At 40.6% G+C, this 9,383-nt stretch overlaps 1 protein-coding gene across 1 annotated transcript in view; it reads left to right on the forward strand.

The window, feature by feature from the left end:
- The first annotated feature begins 1,046 nt into the window (after positions 1–1,046).
- Positions 1,047–9,383, forward strand: part of LOC150091134 (golgin-45) — a 136,163-nt gene continuing 127,826 nt past the window's right edge. Inside the window, exon 1 of the mRNA XM_090382181.1 lies at positions 1,047–1,311. The gene's annotated coding sequence lies outside the window, so the exon portion shown is untranslated. The remainder of the gene's footprint in view (positions 1,312–9,383) is intronic.

Consider the following 9,383-nt stretch of genomic DNA (forward strand, 5'->3'; position numbering starts at 1 on the left):
TCCGAGCTACCTAACACTGCCTCGATAGCATCAGCAAACATTCTTGCACCCTTTCTATTTAAGTGTATCCCATTCTTGTAGAAGCAGTCTCTTCAGTCAACGAGCACAGATCAGACTGAAAAAAATTTTGCCCCTTGAGCCTTGCACTATCTCCCCTCATATCTAAGATGTCTGTAAATTGCACGCATCGTCCTGTAGATTTGTTTGTTTTTCTGGACGGAAAACCAGAGTTTCTGGTCGATTTGCTCGTTTTTCTCGACGGAAAATCCGAGTTTCCGGCTGGGAAATCTTTGCTGTCCATACCTGAGACCGACTAATAATAGTAGTAGTAGTAGTAGTAGTGGCATGTGATGCAAGAAAACAAGTGTATGAGCTTATGCAGCATCAGCCAAAGAAAAAAAAAATAATAATAAAAAAAATCACACCATTCCCTCCAAATGCCTGTCCAGTTCCTCCTTAAATTTATTCAACCTATCAACTTCCACAACGACAGATGGAAGTTTGTTCCAGCAATTAACCACCCGCTGGCTATAGGCAAATTTCCGCACATCTATTCTACATCTGTCTTTTCTTAATTTGAATTTATGCCTCCTTAGGTTCGTAATCTGAACAAGTGGAAGGATCCCATTAGAATTCAGCGTAACTAACTGAGTTTCGGAGTGGCAAAAAGCCCACAAAAGTTCCTCGGTATTTAGCGGCATTCGAAACTGGGTATTTTACACCAGGTGATTATAACCAGTGCCATTTGTTCCAGAAAGTTGGAAGAAAGTTCTTGGCAAATCTGTGAACTTATCTGTTGATTCTGAGTAGCTTGTCGGATTTGGGCTCTGCACCTTGGTAAATTTTTGCACTTGTTGCATCTTGCTAAATTTGGCTTTGGATACAGATCGTACATTAAAACCACACTGAAGGAACACTTAAGATTCACTGGGGCGTATTTGTAATAAATAATTTAGTTTTTAAAAATAAACTTTTTTTTTTTCCGTGGAATTTCTCCACAATTGTCGTTCGTTAGAAGGCCAGCGGAACATGCCCGTAATTATGGAAGATAATTGATATTAAAAAAAAAAAAAAAAAAACATGGAAGGGAAGATTAGAGGTCGGAAGTCATCCAGGAATAATTTAAGAAGACTGTTGAACATTGGTTTACGATTTGGAATCGCATTTGGTTTTTAAATTAGCTTTTACCTCACGTCATTCTGTCTAGTAATAAATAGTATGATTAATCCTACTGTTAGTGCTTATATTTTGTATAGTACTTTTTAGATGGAATCCTAGAAGTGTTTCTCATGCTACTGTAAACTTTCGCAGGTACGTAGTCAAAATTTTTTTGTGTTTTGAAATTACACACGTAAAGTGTAATTTTATATATATATATATATATATATATAAAATTATATATATGAAATGATATAATTTGAGTTGCATTTCTGTTATTTACATTATTCAGAATGAGTTTTCTGGTTAACACGGAAGTGACAGGGGTAAAGTGCCACTTTAAGGTTGCCAAATTTTAAAATCCAAAAAGGAGTACAGTATTAACTATTTCAGAATGAAATGTGGATTTTGAATATATAACAAATTAATATAATTTTTTTTTTGTAAATATGTAAATGATATATATGCTTTAAAAAGTCTTATGTAAACTTTGTGCATTTACTTTGATTCAGATTGTTTTTCAGTTAGTGTGTTTTTAAGGCACCTTTTCCATTAGCATTAATAGATGAATGTAATGCAAGAAAGCAAGCTTTTTAGCATTATCATTAGTTTTTAGCATTAGCATGTGTAAGTTGAATACAGTGTTTAACTTCCACAAAAACGGATGGAAGTATGTTCCAGCAATCAACTACCCACTGGCTAAAGGCAAACTTCCACACATCTATTCTACAACTGTCTTTCCACAATTTGAATCTACGCCTCCCCAGATTCTTAATCTCAGCAAGTAGAATTATCCCATCAGTATTGAGCCTGCTCAAACTATTGAAGGCCTTGTACAACTCAGTCAGATCACCTCGCAGTGCCTAGTCTCCAGATGCTGCAACTGACAGAATTTAAGCCTCTCCTTGTAAGAGAACCCCTTTGTTCGTCTCACCAATTGTGTTGTCCTTCTCTACTCGTTCTAGCAACTCTACATCCTTCCTAAAATGAGGCCTTCACACTTGTATGCAGTACTCAAGGTGTAGCCTGACCATTGCCTTATACAAAGGTATAATCACCTCCTCGTCTCTGCTACCAAAATTCCTATATATCTTTGACAAAACTTCATGACCTGCTCTAGCAACCGATCTGCACTGCTCAGAGAACTTCATATCTGACTGCACAATTACCCCCCAGGTCCTTTTCATTCTCCACCTCCCTGAATGTTGGTACGTGCAACAGTATCAAAAGTGTTCCTGAAATCCAAGTATAAATTTATCAAAATTATTTTTTTGCATCCAGTTGCTGTGTTTGAACTATTACTGCATCCACATTCTGTCCGAACTATTACTGCAGTCTTGTCTAGGTGATCCTGCATCACTTCTTTAACCAGTGACTCCATTATTTTCCCCAGAACAGAAGTTAAACTTACTGTGTATAATTATTTGCATCACCCTTTGAACTCCCTTTGTGAATTGGGGATACATTTGCACATCTCAGTCCATGGGGACCTCCCCTGAATCTAAGGATGCTCTCACAGTTATGGCTAAGGGTTTGCTTACTTCCCTTGCTGCCTCCTTCAGTATAACTGGATAGATTCCATCTGCCACAGTTGCCTTTTTAATGTTTACTTCAACAATTTCCCCTCCACTTTGCTCTCTGTTATTACAAAATGATTTAGCTCCCTGTTAGAGTTTAGTAAACTTCTGTCATCCCCTTCGTTACAAAATTCCTCATGTGTTAATGTAGATGCAAAATACTCATTCAACTTTTCAGCTGAATAAGCAGGATCATCAACAATTGAACCACCAACATCGAGTGGATCAACCCCAGGGGCCTACATCTGGTGTGTATGGGTTTGGTACACCCAGGGTCCTGAGCTGGATATCATCATTCTCTTTCTTGATGATTCCCTTCTACTTTTGTCTCTCTGTCTCTTATTGTAACTCAGGAATTTTTTTTTTGGCTAGTGCAGCAAAAGCCTCAGGTTTCCTTGCACCATATAGCTAATAATAATAATAATAATACCTCATAAGTTGATTCAAGTCACAACTGGGTTGTCAGCTACTCCATTATGGTGCTTACCCACTAATAAGTACTCAATCTGCTGTCTAGGTGGTGGAACTTAACTGAGAATCAAAAGCCATATATCTTCCTTTGGAAAGTGCTACTTACTCAAAATTTATGAGTTGGGTAACGTGTGAAGTAATTCTCAAAATGATTATAAGAAAGCAAGCTTATACAGCATCAGTAAAAAAAAAAACACTTCTCATTTCACTTATCTGTTCCCTCTAAATAGTTTGTCTAGTTCTTCCTGAATTTATTTAAGCTATCAGCTTCCACAACAACACATGGAAGGTTTATTTTTAAATAAATCATAAAACTTGCTGCCTGATTCAAATTTCCTCACATCCATTCTGCAACCACCTTCAATTTGAATTTTGGCCCCTCATGTGCATAGTCTCAGCAAGATAAAGAATCCTATCAGTATTGGGCTTGCTCAAAAATATAGGGTGTCTCAAAAATATTGGTACAAACGTTTTGGAGAGATAGGCAACATCTAAAGGAATGTGAATTGCATAGGAACCCATAACCGGAAACGGTGCTGTTCATCAGTTCGCGAGAGGGAAAATTTCTGGTTTACTCATTCAAGCAGTAGTCGCCACATGAAGAGCATGCATCGATATACGAACTGTGAGCTGGCAGACATGCACCTAGTGTACGGATTAGCAGAGGGCAATGGATGAGCCGCTCGATGAATTTATGGAGAACGCTTCCCAGACAGACATGTACCGGACCACCGTTTGTTTGTGCATGTGCATCAAAATTTGTGCAATTATGGGTCATTTAGAGGTAACAGGAGTAGTGTGGGCAGACCACATTCTATGTGAACTCCTGCCATGGAAGTGTGTTGAATGCCGTCCAGAATAATCCTACTACCAGCACACATGCCATTGCCTCTGCCTTAGGAGTGTCTCGTTGCAGTGTACAGAGTGTCTGGCACCACTATTCCTTACACCCCTTTCATCTCCAAAGGGTTCAGTTACTGCTCCCCCAAGATCATCCTGCACGTGTGGCTTTTGCGTAGTGGTTTCTCCAAGAAAGTGTTCAAGACTTGAATTTTCCAGCCTATTTTGTTCACGAATGAGGCTTATTCAATCAGCACAATGCTGATGTGTGGTCTCACGACAACCCACAAGATGTGCGCCTCCATGCAGCACAACATCGCTTCGCAATAAATGTGTGGGCAGGTATGGTCGGTGATTGCTTAGTCGGCCCATACCTGTTACCATCCTGCATGAACTCCGCTAAATATCGGATCTTTCTTGAACAAGTTCTACCAGGGTTACTTGACGATGTTCCAGCAAATGCGAGATGCAACATTTGGTTTCAACATGACGGGGTGCCTGCCCATTATGGAAGGTCTGTTCGTGACCATTTGAACAGACGTTTTGGCATCGCTGGATTGGCCGTGGTGGGCCCGTTGCCTGGCCCCCATGTTTACCGGATTTATCGAGCCTTGATTTCTTTCTGTGGGGGCCCTCAAATCTATCGTATATGAGTCGCCTGTGGAGACGGAAATGGATCTCGTGGCGAGACTCTTCTTCTGCGCTGCTGCTACTGTCAAAGAAACTCCAGGTGTGTTCGACCATGTCCGCCAATCCATGCTGCATCAGTGTCACGCATATATCGCGTCTCATGGTGGAACCTTCGAGCATCTGTTGTAACATCATGAAATGCATCCATCTCATACTCCATTGTTAATATTATGTCAAATAAATGTTTGCCGCTAATTACAGTCTTGTGTCATTTCTGCTTCTTGTGCCTCTGCTATTACTTTCCCGTGACGTTTCCGGTTATGGGTTCCTATGCGATTCACATTCCTTTAGATGTTACCTACCTCCCCTAAACGTTTGTACCAATATTTTTGAGACACCCTGTATAATAAATGGATAGGCGCATTATAGCCATAGCTGCTTCTGTGCCATTAAACCTCCCCCCCCCCCCAGAACAACAGCAAACTGATGTGCAAGATGAAAATACTTATGAGAAATCAATGCTTTAAACAGGATTATTTAAAATGTGAAAGTGATAATTATAACTTAAGGGTGACACGAGTAATTACAGACCAGTTAGTTTAACTTCTGTTCCGGGTGAAGTGATGGAGTCACTGGTTAAAGATGCATTGCAGGATCATCTAGACAAGACTGCAGCAATAATTCAGACACAGCATGGGTTTGTTAAGGAAAAGTCTTGTCTGACAAATTTGACCTTTATGAGAGCTTGAAGGACAGGGTGGATGCCCTCGAAGGAAATAAATTGAGGGGCCCATCAAGCTCTCAGCCGCCCACATCAACGCCAGAGCTTGCACTTGGTCATCGGGCAAGACAGAGGCAGCCCCGTAGGCAGAATGCGCTGGTCCCACAGGAACTAGTAGTTGTTGGTGACTCTATTGTCAGGGAAGCGGGGAACATGCTTTGCAAAAAGGATAGGTGGAATAGGGTATGTCTGCCAGGGGCAAAGGTTGATGACGTTGTAGAGCGGATATCATCTTTTAAGGGCACAAAAGGTGATATAGTTGTACACGTTGGCACTAATGATATTAAGAGTAGGAGACAGGCGGAATTACTTAGCAAGTACAGGTCACTGTTGAAAAAAAGCCGTGAATTAGGGTTGAATTTGAAAGTGTCTGCAATTCTGCCCAGACACGATAGGAGGGAGTATATGATGAGAGCCTTGTCGATCAATTCGGCCCTGGAGGGATTGTGCAAGGCTCAAGGGGTAGAATTTTTTTCAGCCTGGACTGTACTTGTTAACAGGAGAGATTGCTTCTACAGGGATGGGATACACTTAAATAGAAAGGGTGCAAGAATTTTTGCTGATGCTGTCGAGGCAGAGTTAGGTGGGTCGGAAAACTGCTAGTTGGAGGGGATACAAGGACTAACAGATTAACAGTAGCCACTGGCAGAGGTGGAAGTGATTCTTGCACTGCTTCTATTGAAATGAGCAGAAGCCTGAAAAACAAGATGCAGGATATTTCAGAGACTGCTGGGAGTCATTGCGGTACAAGTAAACACATGGGTTGTGTTAGGGTAGCCAAGAATAGAAACAGGTGCATGTATACCTGCGTGTACACCAATGCTAGGAGTTTGGTAAATAAATTTGATGAATTTGAGGTATTGCTCAAAACATCAAAGGCAGATATTGTTGGGATAGATGTGGTGTCACACAGATATAAGGAATGCGGAACTGGAATTTGGGGAATATAATGTGTATAGAAAGGATAGACAAGACAGGACAGGAGGGGAGGAGGGGTTATGCTATTAGTTAAGAAACATAAAATCCAAGGAAGTGAAGCCAGTCGACATCAATGGACAGGGCAGTGTCGAGTCAGTTTGGTGTGACATAAGCATAGGGAAATCAAAATTGAGAGTAGGAGTGTGCTATAGCCCTAATGACTCTAATGATTATAATAAGATATTGTACAGGGAAATAGAGTGGGCCAGTAAATCAAAGAGTCTTATAATGGGGGATTTTAATTTCCCAGATATTGACTGGAATTTGTGGGTTGGTCACTCACACACTAGCAAGGCTTTTGTGGATTTATTGGATGATTGTTTTCTACATCAGCATGTTCGTGAGGCAACAAGAGGGAACAATACTCTTGATCTGATTATCAGTAGTGATTCTTCATGCATTAAGAATCTGCAGATAAATGAACCACTAGGTGGCAGTGATCACAGTGTGTTGAAGTGGGATTTACTCAAGGAGGTAACTACCATCAGAGGTAAAGGGAAGGGTTTTTGTTTTCGTAAAGGCGACTATGATGGTCTGAGACAGTATTTAAATTCTATACAGTGGGACCAACTGATGATGTTACCAACAGCAAACTCAAAATGGGAAGCATTCAAGGAACTAATCTTGGAGGCTACCAGGCTTTACATACCAACTAAGAAATATTGTTCAAGGTTTAGGCCTAAATGGTTGTCAGATGAACTAATGAGACATGTGGCAGAGAAGAAAAATGCATGGGATACATACAAATTAATGGGTGACATGGAAGCCTATGATAGATATGTCGGTTTGTAACCAAGTCACAAAGGAGATTAGGCAGGCAAAAGCAGACTACGAAAAATCCTTGGCAAAGGATGCAAAGAAAAACAGAAAAGAGTTCTTTATCTATTTAAACTCAAGAAGGAAAGGGATGAATCAGATTGGTCCACTGGATATTGATGGTTCAACAGTTGAGGATCCTGCTCAGGTGGTAACAATCTAAATGAGTATTTTGCATCTACATTCACGCATGAGGAGTTATTCAGGAAGGAGAATGATGTAGGTAAAGTAAACATTGGCAATGAGCTGGATGATATTGTAATAACTGAGAGGAAAGTGGAGGAGAGATTGTTGAGGATAAACATAAAAAAGGCACCTGGGGTGGATGGAATCTATCCAGTTATATTAAAGGAGGCAGCAAAGGAAGTAAGCAAACCCCTAGCCATAATTATGAGAGCTTATTTGGACTCAGGGGAGGTACCCATAGACTGGAGATGTGCAAATGTAACCCCAATTCACAAAGGAGGATCAAAGGCTGACACAAGTAATTATAGACCTGTTAGTTTAACTTCTGTTCCAGGTAAATTAATGGAGGCACTGGTTAAAGAAGCACTCCAGGATCATCTAGACAAGAATTCAGTTATAGCTCAGACGCAGCATGGTTTTGTTAAGGGCAGGTCTTGCCTGACCAATTTGATTGGATACTATGATGTAGTCACAAAAGAACTGGATGCAGGGAATAACTTTGATATTATATATTTGGATCTTAGAAAGGCTTTTGATACTGTTGCACATGGAAGACTGCTGCACAAATTGGAGCAGTGTGGCATTGGTGGCAAATTGCTGCTATGGATAAGGGGATGGTTGAGTGGCAGAAGACAGAGAGTGGTAATCAATGGACACTGCTCAACGTGGACTAATGTTATTAGTGGAGTTCCTCAGGGTTCAGTGTTGGGTCCGTGTTGTTTTCGGTGTTTATGAATGATATTGATGATGGGATATCAAGTTTAATGTCCAAGTTTGCAGATGATACAAAGGTTGGCAGGGTTGTTAAGGACACCACTGACGCTGTGCTGCTGCAACAGGATCTGGAAAGGTTGAACAGATGGGCTGAGAGGTGGCAAATGAAGTTTAACATTGACAAATGTAAAGTACTACATATGGGAAACAGTAACCCCAGAGCAACGTATCAACACTGCGGTACTACACTGACAGTGGTTGATTGATTGATTGATTTGATTTTTATGGCGCAAAAAACTGACAGTGGTGGAGAATGAAAAGGACCTGGGGGTAATTGTGCAGGCAGATATGAAGTTCTCTGAGCAGTGCAGACGAGCTGCAAGAGTAGCTCATGGTGTCTTGTCAATGATATACAGGAATTTTTCTAGCAGGGATAAGGAGGTGATTATTCCCTTGTATAAGGCAATGGTTAGGCCACATCATGAGTACTGTATACAGGTCTGGAGGCCTCATTTCAAGAAGGATGTAGAGCTGCTGGAACGGGTAACGAGAAGGGCAACAAGATTAGTGAATGGAACAAAGGGTTGCTCTTACGAAGAAAGGCTTAAGTTTTGCAAATTACAGTCTGGAGACTAGGCACCGGCGAGGTGATCTGATAGAGGTGTATAAAGCTTTGAATGGTTTGAGCATGCTCAATGCCAATGGGATTCTTCATCTTGCTCAGAATAATCAGCTCAGAGGGCATAAATTCAAATTGAGGAAGGACGGATAGAAGTGCGGAAATTTGCCTTTGGTCAGCGGCTGGTTGGTTGGTGGAACCGACTTCCATCACTTGTTGTTGAAGTTGATAGCCTAAACAAATTTAAGGCTCAACTGGACAGGTATTTCGAGCGAACGGAGGAGGGGTGAAATGGGAGTGGTGTGTTGTTTTTTTTTTTTTTTTTTTTTTGGCTAATGCTGAACAAGCTTGCTTTCTTGCATCATATGCCTCTACTAATGCTAATGCTAATGTTACAAAGGAACTGGATAGAAAAAATAATTTTGATATCATAACGTTCCTGAGAAATGCCACGAATACCAAAAACGTGAATACTGAGTTATGGCTCCCATAGTAATAAAAGGTTCCATTCCAAAGTATGAAATATATAAGAAAACTTGTCTAAAATTTTGTCTATGTATGTACCTTCATAATATGACTATGTACATAGACAGTACATAGTGAAATGCAAGCA

This window comes from Mastigoproctus giganteus, chromosome 1 (assembly GCF_048544385.1).
Source record: "Mastigoproctus giganteus isolate SK-2022 chromosome 1, ASM4854438v1, whole genome shotgun sequence".
Classification (NCBI taxonomy): domain Eukaryota; kingdom Metazoa; phylum Arthropoda; class Arachnida; order Uropygi; family Thelyphonidae; genus Mastigoproctus; species Mastigoproctus giganteus.